Source organism: Drosophila mojavensis, unplaced genomic scaffold, assembly GCF_018153725.1.
Source record: "Drosophila mojavensis isolate 15081-1352.22 unplaced genomic scaffold, ASM1815372v1 contig_136, whole genome shotgun sequence".
Classification (NCBI taxonomy): Eukaryota; Metazoa; Arthropoda; class Insecta; order Diptera; family Drosophilidae; genus Drosophila; species Drosophila mojavensis.
The window spans coordinates 4,849,526-4,866,377 of NW_025318667.1; the positions used below are offsets into that span (position 1 = coordinate 4,849,526).

The 16,852-nt window shown below is 43.3% G+C and overlaps 1 pseudogene; it reads right to left on the minus strand.

The window, feature by feature from the left end:
* Positions 1 to 4,154: 4,154 nt before the first annotated feature.
* On the minus strand, positions 4,155 to 16,559 carry LOC122756831 (annotated as a pseudogene).
* Between the last annotated feature and the right edge of the window lie 293 nt (positions 16,560 to 16,852).

Below are 16,852 nucleotides of genomic sequence, written 5' to 3' on the forward strand. Positions count from 1 at the left end.
TCTATCTCTATCTCTATCTCTATCTCTATCTCTATCTCTATCTCTATCTCTATCTCTATCTCTATCTCTATCTCTATCTCTATCTCTATCTCTATCTCTATCTCTATCTCTATCTCTATCTCTATCTCTATCTCTATCTCTATCTCTATCTCTATCTCTATCTCTATCTCTATCTCTATCTCTATCTCTATCTCTATCTCTATCTCTATCTCTATCTCTATCTCTATCTCTATCTCTATCTCTATCTCTATCTCTATATCTATCTCTATCTCTATCTCTATCTCTATCTCTATCTCTATCTCTATCTCTATCTCTATCTCTATCTCTATCTCTATCTCTATCTCTGTCTCTATCTCTATCTCTATCTCTATCTCTATCTCTATCTCTATCTCTATCTCTATCTCTATCTTTATCTGTATCTCATTCTCTATATCTGTCTCTGTCTCTCTGTCTGTCTCTCTCTCTCCCCCTCCATTTCTCTCTCACTCCCGATATATATTTGTTGATATATGCATGCTATTCCTTTGCTTGTTTAGCATTCCTAAATTCTCCGTTTGCTTTCAATTGTAGCGAGCTGACCCCAAAGAGCTTGGCTCGAACTAGAAAACCTAAGCCAATTAACCAGTTGCATGGGCTGCCACACTTGTCCAGTTAGTTAGCTGAACAGCATCGACTTCATCTTGGACAACTCCAGCTACTCCAGCCACAACTGCTTCTGCTTCTCATTCTCCATTTCCGTTTCCTGTCTGCCCGGCTCGTCGCCAGGGGCAGATCATGTTTAATTAGCTCTAATGAATATTTAGCCGTCACGGCCCTGGCACGTATTTCCCGTTGCTGGCCAATGCAATTTTCCCACACGCTTTTCTATTAGTTTGCTGGCCAACCGAATTGGCCCTCTCACAGACAGACAGACAGACAGACAGACAGGCAGCGGGACGGGCAGTGAGACAGGCAGGGGGACACACAGGGACAGACACTCATATGGTCTTTGGCTCGTTATTTGTAATTTGTTGTAAGTTTTTGTTTCCGTTTTTATTGTTGTTGCTAGTTGCCGGTTAACACTAGCCTTGTCCCCATTCCATTCCCCCCATTTCCGTTCCCATTATCTCCAGCACATTCCTTGTGCTTAGTATACACTGCCAAGGCGAGGGTATGTTTGTTTTGTAAACGGTTTGGAGACTACGAGAGAAAAGATGGGGAGAGAGATAAATGGCGGGCGTGAGAGAGAAAGAGCAAAACGGAGAAAAGAGAATGATTGAGATAGAAACAAAATAGAAATAGAAAAGTAGTAGAAGAGATATGTTGACAGAGAGTTTAAGAGAAAGAGAGAGAGAGAGAGCGATACATAGAGAGAGAGAGAGAGAGAGAGAGAGAGAGAGAGAGAGAGAGAGAGAGGGAGAGTGTAAAAGAGAGAGATATAAAAGGGAAGTGCATATGCAGAGAGAGAGTGAGAGAGAGGCAGAGAGAGAAACTGAGCACTGACAGAAGGAATATTATGAAAGAGAGAGAGATAACGAGAGAAAAGTGAGAGCGAGTGACAGAAACAGGAAGAGAGAGAGAGAGAATAATGGGCGAATGGAAGTCATTTGATCAAGAGAGAAAAAGGGAAGAGTCGCAGCTAAGAGAGAAAGAGAGAGAGATAGCTAGAGAAAAAGAGAGCGAGAGAGATAGAGACAGGCAGGGAGAACGAGAGTAGTCGAGAGAACAAATGCACAAGCAACATACCGACACATATGTAAAAATAGGAAGATAGCAATAGAGAGAGATAGCTAGCTCATGAGTGAGAGAGACAGAAAATCAAATCTTGTCTCGTCCCATTGCAACACCGAACTGAATAATTTCATTGGGTTTAATTAAATTCCTTACCTCGAACTTTGTGATATTTGGGCACTTTACAACACTCACGAGCGTACAGTAGTCATTCAGTATGCTGGCTAGCGTATTCAATGTTCGTTCATCTCCTGCTGTCTTTCGGTATTTTTCTATGCTGCTGTGGCTGCTGCTGATTTTGGTTCCGTTTTCAGTTTCAGTTTCAGTTGCAGGTTTTTGGACTTTTTCTATTTTTGGTTTTGTTTTTTTTTTTTTTTGTTATTTTGCTTCTTTTTTTTTTTTTTTTTTTTTTTTTTGGGCTTTTATCGACATTGAAATGTGGCCCCAAAACAGTTTCAGCTCATAAAAATACAATTTGCTGCTGCTTATTTTTTACGATGCACATGAGGGCGATGCCTGTTGGCCCTAGCTAAGGCTGCACACACACACACAATCTCTCTCCCACCCTCTCACACATCTCTCTCCGTGTGTGTGTGTGTGGCCAAAACTATTTTCGAGCTTGAAATGACGCGCACACATGCTCCAAGTTGCGTCCAATGTCCAGAGTCCAATGGCAATTGGGTTGCCACCAAGTTATGTGTCTGCCTCTGTCCCTCTCTCTCTTCCTCTCTCTCTCTGTCTCTGTCTCTGTCTCTATCTCTATTTCTCTACCACTGACCACGTTGCACGTTTGGCTGGGAGGTGGGCGTGTCATTGGCAGCTGCTGCCTGCTTCAGTTGCAGGCATTTAAACGTTTAAGGGATTTGTTTATGCTGCTGCCTCATTTTGGGTCAAACGATTTGAACAGAGATCCCAGGTCTACCCCCCCAACCTCCCCCTCCCCTTGCCACCAACTCCGCTCTCTGCTCTCTTGTTGCTGCAAATTGGCAAGTTGCTTAAACATAAAAACAATGCGGCCAACTGAACGGCCCATGTATTCATAATCCTGCCTAATAATCCACAACAACTATCCCTGCCGCCCGCCTGCCGCCTCCCGTCTCCTGCTACTCCCATTCCTGCTCCTGGCTGAAATTCCAATCCACAAAATAAAATGAAATGATATAAAATAGGCAAAAATGTTTTTAGCTAAATAGATAAAATGAGCACACATCTGCAGACACACATTTGGCTGTATGTATGTGTGTGTGTGTGTGTTTGTATTTGCCACTATTTCGATTTTCTTAAATAAAATCCAACAATGTAGAGGAATTTGCAGAACGAATGCATTTTGTAGCAAACTCCGTTGGAGTCCATTTGGTGTCCGAACTTCAGGTGGAATTTTTTCGAAAATATCTCTGAATTGCTCCATGTAAAATTTACTTAAATGCTGAGTGAATATAATAATAATGCAATGCAGTTCAACAGCCAGAAGAAGAAAGCCAGAGACTTATTAAAACAGTTTCATTGAATCAAACAATTAATTAGTCAATCAGATACCCAATCAGTCGATCAATCATTAGGTGTAACACTTAATCAGTCAGTCAATCAATCAACTAGTCAATTTACTGAAAAAATAATGCATTGAAGACTTTATTTCTCTCCCTCTCTTGAATCATTTAGCATTTCGATTTTTCAGCTGTTTTAAAGCTAAATATCTAGCTACAGCCCCAACAGCATTTAGCTTTAAAATTCTTGTAAATATTATAAAAATATAAAAATAAAACAAACTCTTGGCTAAAAATCTTTTAGCTGCTGCCAAAAGTTTCCAGACTCACATAACGTATGCGGAATTTGAACTAGTTCAAATGGTTCGCAGTGTTGTAAAATGCTTAAAGACAACTCATATCTGACGGTTTTTAGATGTGCACGAATGGAGGCGAATGTGTGTGTGTGTATATGTACTCATGCATATGCATGTTTGCTAAAGTGGGCGTTGCAGCCGCCTCCAAAAAAACTAGAAAGAGTGGGAGAGGGAGAGGGAGAGGTAGAGCGTGCGGGAGGATAAAGCCGAAGCCATTGCACTTATTGTATAATTATGCAATTTAATGAATACTAAAAAGCTGGAAAATACAGAGAAAGAAAATTAAGGGGAATAACACGAGAGCGGGGAAGGCGTGGCAGCAGGAGGCGAGGTTAGTGCGCCAAAGAAAATGCAAAGAAAAGCGTGTGTATAAAATTAAGAAAATAAAGCGAATAAGGAAGAAAACAAGACTAAAAAAAAAAAACAAAACATGTAATGTGTTTTCTCTCTGTGTGAGTGAATGAGTGTGTGTCTATGTGTGCGTGCGTGTGTGTGTGTGCTCGTGCAGCCGCCATGTTGATTATTATAGTTATTATTGTGGACCGCCGGTTGCAGTTAGCAACAGTTGCAGTTTCAGTTGCTGCTGCTGTTGCTGCTGCTGCTGCTGCTCCTGCTGCTGTTGCTGCTGCTGCTGCTGCTGCTGCTGCTGCTGGTGCTGCTGCTGTTGCTGCTGCTGCTGCTGGTGCTGCTGCTGCTGCTGCTGCTGCTGCTGCTGCTGCTGCTGCTGCTGTTGCTGCTGCTGCTGTTGCTGCTGCTGCTGCTCCTGCTGCTGCTGCTGCTGCTGCTGCTCCTGCTGCTGCTGCTGCTGCTGCTCCTGCTGCTGCTCCTGCTGCTGTTGCTGCTGCTGCTGCTCCTGCTGCTATTGCTGCTGCCCACAGACCACAATTTGCGCCTCCCGCTTCTAAAGTAAGGGCGCAGGTCACTGGTAGAGATAACGTTGCGGTATATTTAAAACAAAACGTTGTTGGCTGCGTTTTTCACTGTGGTTTCGAAATGATTGCAGAACCTTTTTTTTCCTTGGCAAACAATTTCCACAGCAACTGAATGGAGTTTGTGCCAGGTCTCATTGTCTATCGACTGGGAGTTCAGGAAAGATGTGTCGCAGAGCTGTTTAGTCTAGGCAGGTCCTTAAATCAAATTGAATTGCTTATTTGGGAAGCGTTAAATCAAACATGCGGGAGAACTGCGTAGCTTCGATAGTTTTTATCGATAGTCTAGTTTTCAAAAGCGAGCATTTCATTTCGACAGTTCGCAGCTACTCGATAGTTTGTTGATATACATATATTACTGTTCGTTAGGCTCATTACAAAGACTTGTTATCGATAGTTGCTTGTTGCTTTATAATCGATATTTGTATGGATTTCTTGTTGGTATCGATAATCGATTTTCCGCACCCATAGTAGCTGTAATAAGAAGCAGCTGAGTAACTATCTAAAATTGGTATTGATATCGATAATTATCGGAACTCTTGTCTTAACTCTTGTCTCTTAAGGCGCTTGAGTAACTAACTTCAGTCGAGTCTCGATAATTTGTACCCCGCTAAATCGAAAATCGCAATAAATCGAAAAAATACTATCTCTTGAAGGAAACTCGTTCTCAAAAATTCACGGTAATTTGAGTGTAAATCGAAAAAAATATCCCTTTGCCATTTCGAATTATCGGGTTCTACTGTATCCAAACTTCGTTCGATATATTCTAATTGTAGTTATATAAAGTTTGGATAGCTTGTGTTTATCGATGAACTACTCGATCTTATATGATCGACATTTGTTTTGATCGATAAACTTTTCCACATAGTGTTTCACGTAAATCGAGAAGTATGGTCTATCGATACCGACGACAAGCTAGCCAATCGCTTGTAGACATATCGCTTGTAAACATTCGAACGATGTTGCCTGTACAGAAACTGTAGAGATGTAGGTCAAGTGAACGCAAAGTTTTCCTTGAGCTCACGCATATCGCTTTGCCGATAGATTGGCGATATCTTCAAAATCTCCGCGTGACTGGACACGTCGCAGTGTATGGGAGTTTTGTGTTAACTCTACGGGCTGCCTGGAAACTGGCTGCGTTTTTAATTTTCTTGTTATGCTTTACTCACTTTCTCGCCATCTCGTTCGCTCGCTCGGTCTCTCTCTCTCTCTCTCTCGCTCTCAGTGTGTCATTTTATGCATGAATTTTTTAATAGCTTAAATATGCGGCAATAAAACTTTAGCACGCTCATCTTATCGCCAACGCTGGCAAGTTCTGCTCAACAACTGCAACCCTCAGACATTGCCTCACCCCCTCCCCCTCCACCCCTCCCCTGCAGCCACGCCCCTTGGCGTGGGCGGCTGACCCGACGCGTCGCACGTAGCTAATAAAAGCCACACCACGACTCTGCGCCAGATGCAGATGAAGATGTGAAGCTTTAGCTATGCCATTCGCCGACAAGGCGTTTCAGCACGTGCCACGCCCATCAGCCCAGCAGCTCACCTGGGCGGAGTGGGGCCTGAACTGGGGCTGTGCAGGTAGCCAGCATCTTGACTTTTAACTAGCTAACTTGATAAAACTACAAAACTATACAATAAATATGCAAAAAGTGCTGGCAAAAAAAAAAAAAAACGTTGCCAGAGGAAGATGAAGAAAATTAAATAAAAAATAAAAGCCAAGGCACGCTTGAGAGGAAGCTGGCTGAGCTGCAAGCGCATGGGTGGGTGCAGGCGGGCAGCCGGGCAGTGGGGCAGCGGGGCAGCTGGGGAGCTGGCATTGTAGCTAGAGAGCTGGGACCCGAGCTGAGCGAGCCCTGCAGCGCATAAGTGTTTGGCTGGCCATTGCATTGCATTGCGAATGCCCCACGGGCGGCTGACGACAGGCGGCGTCAAGGCGTGCTGCTGACTCCCTCGTCCAGTTGCCGTTCCCGTTCCCCTCGCCGTCGCCGTCGCCGCCGCCGTCTCTGGCTCTGCCACTGCACAGTCGCGTGCTGCTGCCGTCTTCGCTTCGCTTTACCTTCCGATGGCAAGGTGTTGCTGCAGTTCCCCAAGCAATTTAAGCCACACACACACTAATAGACACATACACATGCACACACACATACTCATATACCTTTTAGTAGCCATTTAATGCACGACTCTATACTCCTCTCTCTCTCTCTCTCTCTTTGCTTCCTGCCTCCTTCCACTCTCCTTTATGATATATATTACTTTGAACTCTATAGAAATAATCAATTTATATATGTATACAGCAATCAGTAGATGTTTCTAAATAACGCCGCTGTCGTCGGTCGCCCATGACTGCATAATGCTCGCTCAGCTTATTAATAATATTAAAGCGTGATTCAGCTTTCTCTTTGCTTGGGCTAACCAAGCTAGAGTGATACTATTTCCGAACGATAAATATCGGTTATCGATAACATTTATGAGCGAACCTATTCTATGAGCTCTGCCTTTAGTCAGTTGATGTCTGGCCACCATATAAAATCGCTCTACATTCCGCTTTCAGTTATCCTTTTGGATCTTTGGCTAACATTCAAGTGAAGATTTCTGGGATTTATGGAATATATATGGAATAAGTCAAACCTATATTATATTAGTCATATTCCATTCTGATTGTCTAGTTGCATAAGCGCTTCCCATAATGAATTCCCTCTCACAATAACAATTTCCAGTCAGTTCCCTGCTTACACTCACTATCATCAGAACAGGATCGTCCCAATGGGCTAATAAGTCATCTCATCTTATCTCTACTCAGCAATCGCCGGGACTACAATTAGCAACAACATTTACGCACTTACACTTTAAGCATAAGAGTCAGAACTCACTCGGATATTTCCACCCTCAATTCTGTGCAAGCTCTCAGTCAGTCTAGAGTCTAGACTCTGCTGTTAGATCTCTGGCTGCTACTCAGCTGAAAGCCTCTTCTGTTAGGTTTTCCTATTAGCATATGCTGTTAAATTCTGCTGCTAGGCTCTGCTGTTAGCTTGCCTGGTTTTTGCAGCTACTACTGTTAGACTTTGCTGTTAGACTTTGTTGTTAGACTCTGCTGTTACACTTTCCTGCTAGCCTCTTCTCACTGACTGACTCTCTGGTTACACCCTGATATTAGCCTCTGCTGTTAGCTTCTGCAGTTAGACTCTACTGTTACACTTTTCTGTTATCCTCTTCTGATTGACTTTGTTGTTACACTTTGCTATTAGCCTGTACTGTCAGCCCATATGCTGTTAGCCTCTGCTGTTAGCCTCTGCTGCTAGACTGAACTGTTGGCTTCTACCGTTAACCTCTGCTGTTACACTTTCCTGTTAGCCTTTTCTGACTGACTCTCTTGTTACACTCTGCTATTATCCTCTGCTGTTAGACTCTACTGTTATCCTCTCCTGTTATACCCTTCCGATTGACTTTGCCTAGCCTGTTCTGTTAGTCCATTCGCTGTTAGCCTCCGTTGCTTGCTTCCGCTGTTAGCCTCTCCTGTTAGACTCAACTGTTGGCTTCTACTGTTAGCCAATTACGTTTTCCTGTTAGCCTCTTTTGACTGTAGCCACACTCTGTTATTAGCCTCTGCTGTTGGCTTCTACTTTTAGCCATTGCTGTTAGCCTCTTATGTATTCCTCAGTTTCCATCTGCATTCTATACATACTTACACCTACATATATACATGTATATGCATGCACTATATTTGGCCCCACTGCAGCTCCTTCCACTCACTTAAAAGTTTTGAGCAATTATTTCCTTGGCAATGCCCAGTTATTCCGTTTGACTTGATCTATCGCACAATAGCTTATTGAAAACTCTTAGCAAACATTTCTCTTTTTATTATTTTCAGGGCTATATTACCACTTGGCTAGCGGGTCTTCAGATAAGAGAGCTTATGAAGGAAGGCAACGAATTCAGTCGCAGCTCAGTCCGTGAAGCATCTCAGCTGCTTAGACATGGCTTAGCTACTATTGAGACCTAGCTATGTTTTTTTCTTTATGTTTTCAGGCTCTTAGTGCCCAACTCCTCTACAGTTTTTATGTCTAAAACTTTTGGGGGAGGCTGTGAGAGAGAGGGGGGAGGGGCGGTGGTGGAAGAGGCATTGCGTGCGTGTGAATGGGCTTTGGCATAGTTTTTAAGTTTATGTGCTTGTTATTTCATTAGCATAATCAAAAGGTTTTCTATGGGGTCTGCAAGTCAATATGCTTATAAGCAAACATACGTACACATATACGTATATGCATGTATGTTTGTACATACATTTGGATATAGGATGCGACATGTCTTTATTCTATAGTTGGGCTCGTTTCCTTTCTTTACTTTTCAATCAATTCCCATTCGCTTTTAACGTTGTCGCTGCCTTTGTGCCTTTTACTGCCTGTCACGCCCCGGCCCCGCCCACGCCCTCGCGCTCTTCGCTGCCCACCACCCTCTGCCGTCGTCAGGCAAATCTGTGCTGAAAGCCATCAACTGGCAGGCATTGTCAGCGACATAACAAGGACACGCAGCTGTAGCTGTTTACACTTTTTTCTCACTGCCTTCGCAGCCCTCGCGCGGCCCCGCAATCTCCACTAGGCACGCCCCCCATTTTGGAGGAAAAAAGAAAACGAAGCGAAGCGAAGCGGCAGCATCAGCGAGACGAGCATACGAAAGAAATCAAAATAGAATAAAACTTGTGCGTTTTGCATAAAGTGCGCTTATCCCCTTAGGATATGACTGGCAATGACGCCTCTCAGCTGCACACACACACACCCGCACACACACCCACACACACACTCACATAGACAGACATACATCAGCTTCCCCCCTCTAGCTGGCCCCCATCGATGCTACTGTAAGGAGCAGGCAAATAAGAACGAATGAAACTGACGCTGAAGTTTGTTTGAACTGTCTAATTTTGCACAAAACGGCGCAGCTTCTGGGCAACTAACGACCGCACTTCTCCCTCCCCTCGCCACTAGAAAGCAACGTCTTCCATACTAGCTGTTTTTTTCTTATCCCCCTTTTCTCTCTTACTAGCTAGTATAGTTGGTTATCTATAGATCTGCTTCTCCTCAATTGGTCAGACTTATAGCCGTCAGTCTCCCCAGCCTCTTAGACCCTCCTTTATCTTTCCTTATACCCTATAGATCCCTTACTTTCAGCGGCCTCATAGACCCTCCTCTATCTTCCATTTATAGGTCCTCTTCTAACCCAACAGATCTCTCATTCTGTCATATCATATATCTCTTTAGACCACATAGTCTTTATCGAGCGCATAGACCTCTTAGTCTCTTCAGCCTCTTGAATCCTCCTCTACCTCCCTTTCATTTCCCCCCTTATACCTCTGATACCTTATAGATCCATTACTCTCTCCTGTTTCTTAGATCCTCCCTTATATCCCATTCATAGCTCTCCTTAGACCCCATGGACCCCAAACTCTCTTCAGCTTCTTAGACTCGCCTTTACCTCCCCTCCATATCTCTCCTTAGACCACATAAATCCCTCACATTCTCCTGCTGTTTAGACCCTCGTTTACTTCCATTTCATATCCCTCCTTAGATCTCAACAGATCTCTTACTTCCCTTACCTCCCCTTCATATCACCCCTTCTTCATCAATAGATCCCTCGCTCCTTTCCTTTACCTCCCCCTTCATATCACCCTCTATACCCCAATAGATCACTTGCTCTCCAGCTTCTTAGACCCTCTTTTACCCCCCCTTCATAGCTCCCCTTAGACACCATCTTATTGTCTCTCTCACTGTCCTTTCTCTTAAGCCTCCTCTAGAGTCTTTCAAACACATACATCTTCCTTACAGTCCCCTCTCCTGTGGCTGCTCTGCTCGAGTTCTCCCTTGCGGCTCTTGCCAGCCGCTTCTATTGCAGTCGCCTGTTTCGCTCTTCAAGTCGGCAATATGTCAAAAGCGCTGCACGGCTTTTCAAGTGCACGTGCCAAAATGAAGCTGGATGTGTGTCACACGGCACTTCCTGCCACGCCCGTTTCCCACCCCCTGATCTATAGTACCACCCCCACCTGAAGCAAGAGTGCAGCAACGCTTTTTGTATGCCTGTCGCTCGCTCTGAGTTTGGAACTTTGATTTATGTTAAGCCCCCCGTCGCTGGCTCCTTCATTAGACACTCTCTCTTTCCCGCTCTCTCTCTCGCTCTCTTTCTCTTCCTCTCTCTCTCTCTGTCTCGCTTGTGCTGCAATCGGAGCTGGCACAAATTGCCTACATCTGCATAGAACAGCGGATAATAGTGCACTGAAATACGAGCTAACCACACAAACAAAGCCAATACACCCCCCCACACACACACATATATAAAGAGACTCACCCACACACATTGAACTCTAGTATTTCAGGTATTTTGGCTGGCATTGTTAGAGAGTCAGGCTCAACAACAACAGCAGACAATGCAAGCCATTGCCATTAGGCCGGTCTTGAAATATCCTCGATAATTAATCAGGAAATTTGATAGATTTACATAATGCACCGCAAGATGGAATCACAGTCGCAATTCCGTTAGCTCCTAATAACCACCATAACATCAAATTATTCACAATATATGCCTGACATTAGGCCCGCAGCCAGGCTAAGCCCCATAGGTCACTGCCGCAGCCTCGCTCGCTACAACAGCGATTGCGCTCTGTTTCGCCAGACAAAGGCGGATCGAAAGGCGTTTACACATGCATTCTATCTGGCGCTATATTAACATGTGAACAACAGCTAAAAATAAATATTGTCAGCGCACGTTTTGGGGCGTGTACGGTTCATAGATGCCCTGGGAGTGCCGGAGTGAAAAATTCCAGTTTAAATTTACTTTCAGCTTATACTACTCTTTGGGCTAATAGCTCTTGCAGTATAGAAGCCATGTACATCGTAAATCAATCATTCATTGTTTGATCATCAATCATTGTGAGCGTTTATATAGGTCTGTAGCTCATGTTGCTTGCTTGCTGCTCTCATCAGTCAATCAACAGTCTTTCTACAACCTGCATAGATCTAGAAAATGTATGGCATGGAAATAGAACAAGTAATTTGCATATATCAATCATCATCAATCATCAGTCAATCAAACAGCAATCATCTGCCCTTAAACTCTGCGTAGATCTTTGAAAGGGCCTAATGGAATAGAGCGGCAAGTTTTTGACATCCATCAATCATCATCAATCACAGTGCATCAATCACTAAAACCAAAAGAAAACAATATAATAGATCACATATTAAGCATCATAATCATCATATTTATCATCATCATCAGAAACATTATTTGAAAGTCATCAATCTTGGCCAATCAATCAACACTCACACGTATGTGGATACAAATTGTAAAGTCTTTTACACCCATCATCATCATAACAGTTATTTGATTTATATGGGCATTAACTCAGTACATTTATAGATCTATGTATGCATATTCAATGTGTGCTTCACATATTTATCAATCAACATCAATCAAGTTCCCATTGTTCGCCAGCGGCTCGAATCGGACTACCCCATTGTCTGGCTCGCCACGTATAAAACCTATGGGCATTCTCGCCCTTTCATTGCAATTGACGCTCGAGTTGACGTTGTTTCCGTTGATGATATATCGGCAGCTGGAGCTGCACCAGCTAAAACAACAACAACAGCAACAACAACAACAACAAGAATAGTGGCAACAACAATAAAGGCGCACAATGCGCGCATTCATCGAATGCAGGTGGGCGTGGCAATGGACAAGCATTAACCAGCTGTCAGTGGAAGCAACGCACCGAAACAGCCAAAAGCGAGCTTCGATTACTATCTGAATGGTTATTACGAACAAGTACCAGGTACGTGGTGAGTGAGTGGCTGACGCTCTGAAAACCGACAACTGATATGGGTAATAAATAGGCGAGGCATACAATCTATATACATAAATAGGGCCATGTGTGTGTAAATGAGTGAGCGAATGTGTAAGGCAAAAGGAATATAAAGGCAATTCTATTGCAAAGTTGGAAAGAGAGAGAGAGAGAGAGAGAGAGAGAGAGAAAGAGAGAGAGAAAGAGAGAGAGAGAGACAGAGGGAGAGGGAGAAAGAGCAAGATAGATAAAGGAGTGAGAGAAAGAGAGCGAGCGAGGGATCAAACGATATAGATAGAGAGTAAGAGAGAGAGAGAGAGAGAGAGAGAGAAACACAGTGATAAAGACCATGAAGCAGTAATAAGGCAGAGAGACAGAGAGGAAGAATAATAGACACAGAAAAAGAGAAAAGAAAAGTTATGGGAGAGGAGATAGATCAGAAAAGCACGAAGAAAGGGAGGCAGAGATGAGTCGCGAAATAAAGTGAGAAAATCAGTTTGAGAGAAATGTGTAGATGAATAGAGAGATATAGCGGGAGAGAGAAAATAGCTAATTGAGAAAAGGGTAGATAAACAGAGATAGGGAGTAATATGAGGCAAAACGATGTAGAGAAAGAGAAAGACGGAGAGAAGAATGGAAGTTGAATGAAATGAAAGACTTAAACAAGCAAAGAGAGTGTGAGAGAGAGGGAGAGAGAGAGAAAAAGAGAGGGAGGGAGGAAGAGGGAAATAAGGAGACAGACAAGGAGCTAGAGAGAGAGTGGGAGAGAGAGAGGGAGAGAGAGAGAAATGACAAATGAATGGAAAAGGAAACCGAAAAGCAGCAGACAGAAAGCCCAACATCCCGAGAGAGGAAAAAAGAAGAAGAGCATAGAGCAAAGCTAATCACGTGCACACAGATGCGGAGGCTGTGTAAAATACGTAAATCTGAATACATATATCATGTGTGAATACAGTGTAAAGGCTGCTATTAAAATTTATTGAAATTAGAAATGAAATGCAAATTCAACAAAATATTTGGAATTTGTGCGTAAACATTTCAATAAATGCAAATATTACGTATACGCAATGTTTAATGCGTATACGCAATTTTTGGCTGACTTGTTCAAGGAGAGAAAGAGAAATAGTGAGGGAGTGGGAGAGAGAGAGAGAGTGAAGGGCAGCAAAAAGGAAATTCGATTGTCACACATATGCCTGTGGCTCACACACACACACACACACACACACACACACACACGCACACTCATCAATTCCTTGTATTTACAAGATGCAAATGCGCAAGCTGGCCCCGGGCGCTGAGCTCTGGGCTTTGTTTGTCAATTCATTGGCCACAGCCCTGCCCCTCCATTTCTCCAGCTCTCGCCCGGCTGCAGCAAGAAAATGCAATTGAACAATGCGCCAATCATTGTTAACAATTGCAGCCGCGAGCCGGCCATGAAAATGAAATGAAAATCAGTTTTTGCTCAGCGCCAACTTTAAATTGAATCAAATCAATTTCGCTTCATTGAATGTTTACCATTCGCAGTTGCCCCTGACTCCATGCTCCACGCTCCACGCTGCACGCTTTACGTTCTCCCTCCTCCCTTTCGCTCTGCCCTCTTTGACCCCATTCAAGCGACCACGCCTACTTACTTGACACTGTCCAGCGCTGCTGCTCCTGCTGCTGTTGCTGTTGTTGTTGTCGTTGTTGTTGTTGTTGTTGTTGTCGCTTCTTCTCGCTTGTTATGTTTCTTTTCTTTATGGCCCGTCGCAAGCCAAGTCGTAACCCGCCCAGCACAGCCGCCCCCGAAGCCAATTGAACGAATTGTTTGGTGCGCACAGTCACGTCACATATAATAACCCTCAAACATCCCGCTGGAATACTTCGCTGGCAATTTCAATTTGCAGATCAAAGACTGCTGCAACAAGTTCGTCTTTCTGGCATTCCAGGGACTTGGCTTCACATCTCGAATTGGAATTACAGATTAACTATGTGCCCTCTCCAAAGTGCAATAATTAGTTCTTTGAAATATTTAGTTTTGGTCTTGGCATAGATCGAATAACGAAGTCTCTGCCTGAGCCAATGACTTTTTTAACCGTTTTTTTTAACAGTCTTACATTTTTGAATTAACATAGCTGTTAGAGCTCGAGGAGTTAAGTGCTTGAGATAACAGTGATCGGGATGCAACTGTAGGTATATCAGAGTCTAATAAGGCCTAATAAGTCCTCTTCTGGGCACCTCTTGGATGTAGTTCCCAATTTTTGTCAGTTTTTAGCCTCGCCCTTAGCCATAAGCTGACAAAAATTAGAAACTACATCCAAGAGGTGCCCAAAAGTGAGGTTGGGTTCCAGTAGCAGGAGAAGGCCTAGACGTCACCATGCTCAAGATCTGCTGGATCGAGTCTGAACGTAAGGATGTATTGTAAATCCTCTTAGCCCTCAGTTGCAGCCAAGAATTCCATTATTTCTTGATTTGAATAGTCAACAATTGGGAAGATTTAATTATAGTATTATGCAAGTTTAATTATAGTTTAATTATAGTATTAAGCAAGAGCTTGGATGATATTTTTGGTAAATCTTTTGGCTATTGAGCAGTTGGAGTACTGTTGAAATCGAAAGTCGAAAATTGTCAAAGTTCAAACTAAGCTGTGTGAGTTTCAAAAAGATTTCATTTCGAAAAACAAGAAGCTAAAATTTTTAAAATATTATTTGGCAAGCTCTGGATGTATAATAAGTTAAATACTAAAGAGAACTAGATCGCTAAGTGCAGAAAAAATTATGAATCAAATATATAATTATATATATGAATTACATACAGATGTAATTGTTAATCAATTCATTCAAATGAAGCCATATAAAAGCAGTTTTCTACCTTTTTGTATGTGATTTTTGGTATTACATTTTTTGAGCGAGCATTTCTTATTATTATATATCCAATTCCAATTAAAAAAATAAATTGATTATATATGCTCATGTAGCTCTCCTATGCTCGCTTTTTTTTTGCCTTTCACAAATTTTTGATTTGTGACAATTATGAGATATTTCAATTAGAGTTGCGCCAGTCAAAAGCGACTCCGAACAGCCGTGATCCGCTCAACTTTTTTGCCACACCTTCTACACACACACACACCGAGACATACGCCCCCTCGCAGCGCATTGCCTTGCTCTCTGACAGACATTCAACTGCTGCTGCTGCTGCTGCTGCTGCTGTGAAAAGTTTTTATTGAGCAACTAACTGTGAAATTAAATTGTGAATTAAAAGCTGCCACCATGGCCAACAGCGATTACGAGCAATGCTAGCCAGAGCGGAGCAAGTGAAGGGCACGAGTGAGTGTGTGGGTGTGTGTGTGTGTGGGTGTGTGTGTGTGAGCCCCTCTATGCGCTGGGGACATGTCGTTAATGCCGCACTGCATTCGTGTCGCTGGGAACGCGACATTGGCATTGCGACGCCGGGAATTGCCAATGCCAAATGGCCATGGATCGTTCGTTTCTTTAATGTAACACAGTGCAACATATACACAGATACATACGTATGTATATGTATGTATATGTGTGCCCTGCTTGGTCCGCTCTCTCCAGGCAAGGTAACTGGCGCAGTTGCTAGTTATGGCTGAGACACACAACCGCAACGCAGCTCCTTTGGCTATTTGCAGTAAATTGAAAAAGTATTAAATCAATAAATAAAAGTTACGCACACTCACACACATCCACACACACACACACACACACACACAGAGCTATAAAGCTGTGGCAATGTGTAACTTTTGATACTCTGTATGAATTTGCTTAAATGGGGCATATGGTGGGGATAAAAGGAGGAGAAAAGGATGGAGGAAAGAAAAATGCGTGGCAAGCGCATCGATAACAAAGTTTATCGATAAACATTTAGCTGGAGTTGGCATGCATTGTATAGAAATGGATAAATTTGTAGAAGAAGAAAATTAAAAGAGCAACCAAATTAGCCAAGCTATTCACTATGTACAGGGTATCTCTGAGTTGTTCACTCTCTCTCTCTCTCTCTCTGTATACATAGTTAACATAATTGCTTGCTAGATTAGCCTGTCATCTATTCAATTCCCTGTCAGCTCAGCCCAGCACTCCACACTCTACTGGGTATCTCTTAGTCGTTCCACAGGGCATCTATTAGTCGTCTTGCTCTGTGCTTAACTATCTCAGACACACAGTTATTTCCTTCTCAGTTCAGCTCAATCGTCTTACGAACTCATTTCTTTAGCTCGACTCTCTACGCAGTACAGGGTATCTGTCAGTCGTGCACCTCTCATGTTCTCTTGCTCTTTACTATGTTTTCGTTTGGTCTTTTGACCCATGTGCGTGGGCGTCTGTTATAGCCTGCGCTTACGCTGCACATTTACACACAGCCAAACCCCTCCCCCCCTTCCCCCACCCAACACACACACACACACACACACCGGCAGCCCCTCCCATCGTTCCCGTCGATTCCATCGTTCGCCCCAATCGAAGTTGTAGCTGCTGCCTTTCGGGGGTTACATGCGGCGCGTGTTAATTACTCGGAACATTTTAAACGGCGGCCACCAGCAGCGAAATTTGTTGTATT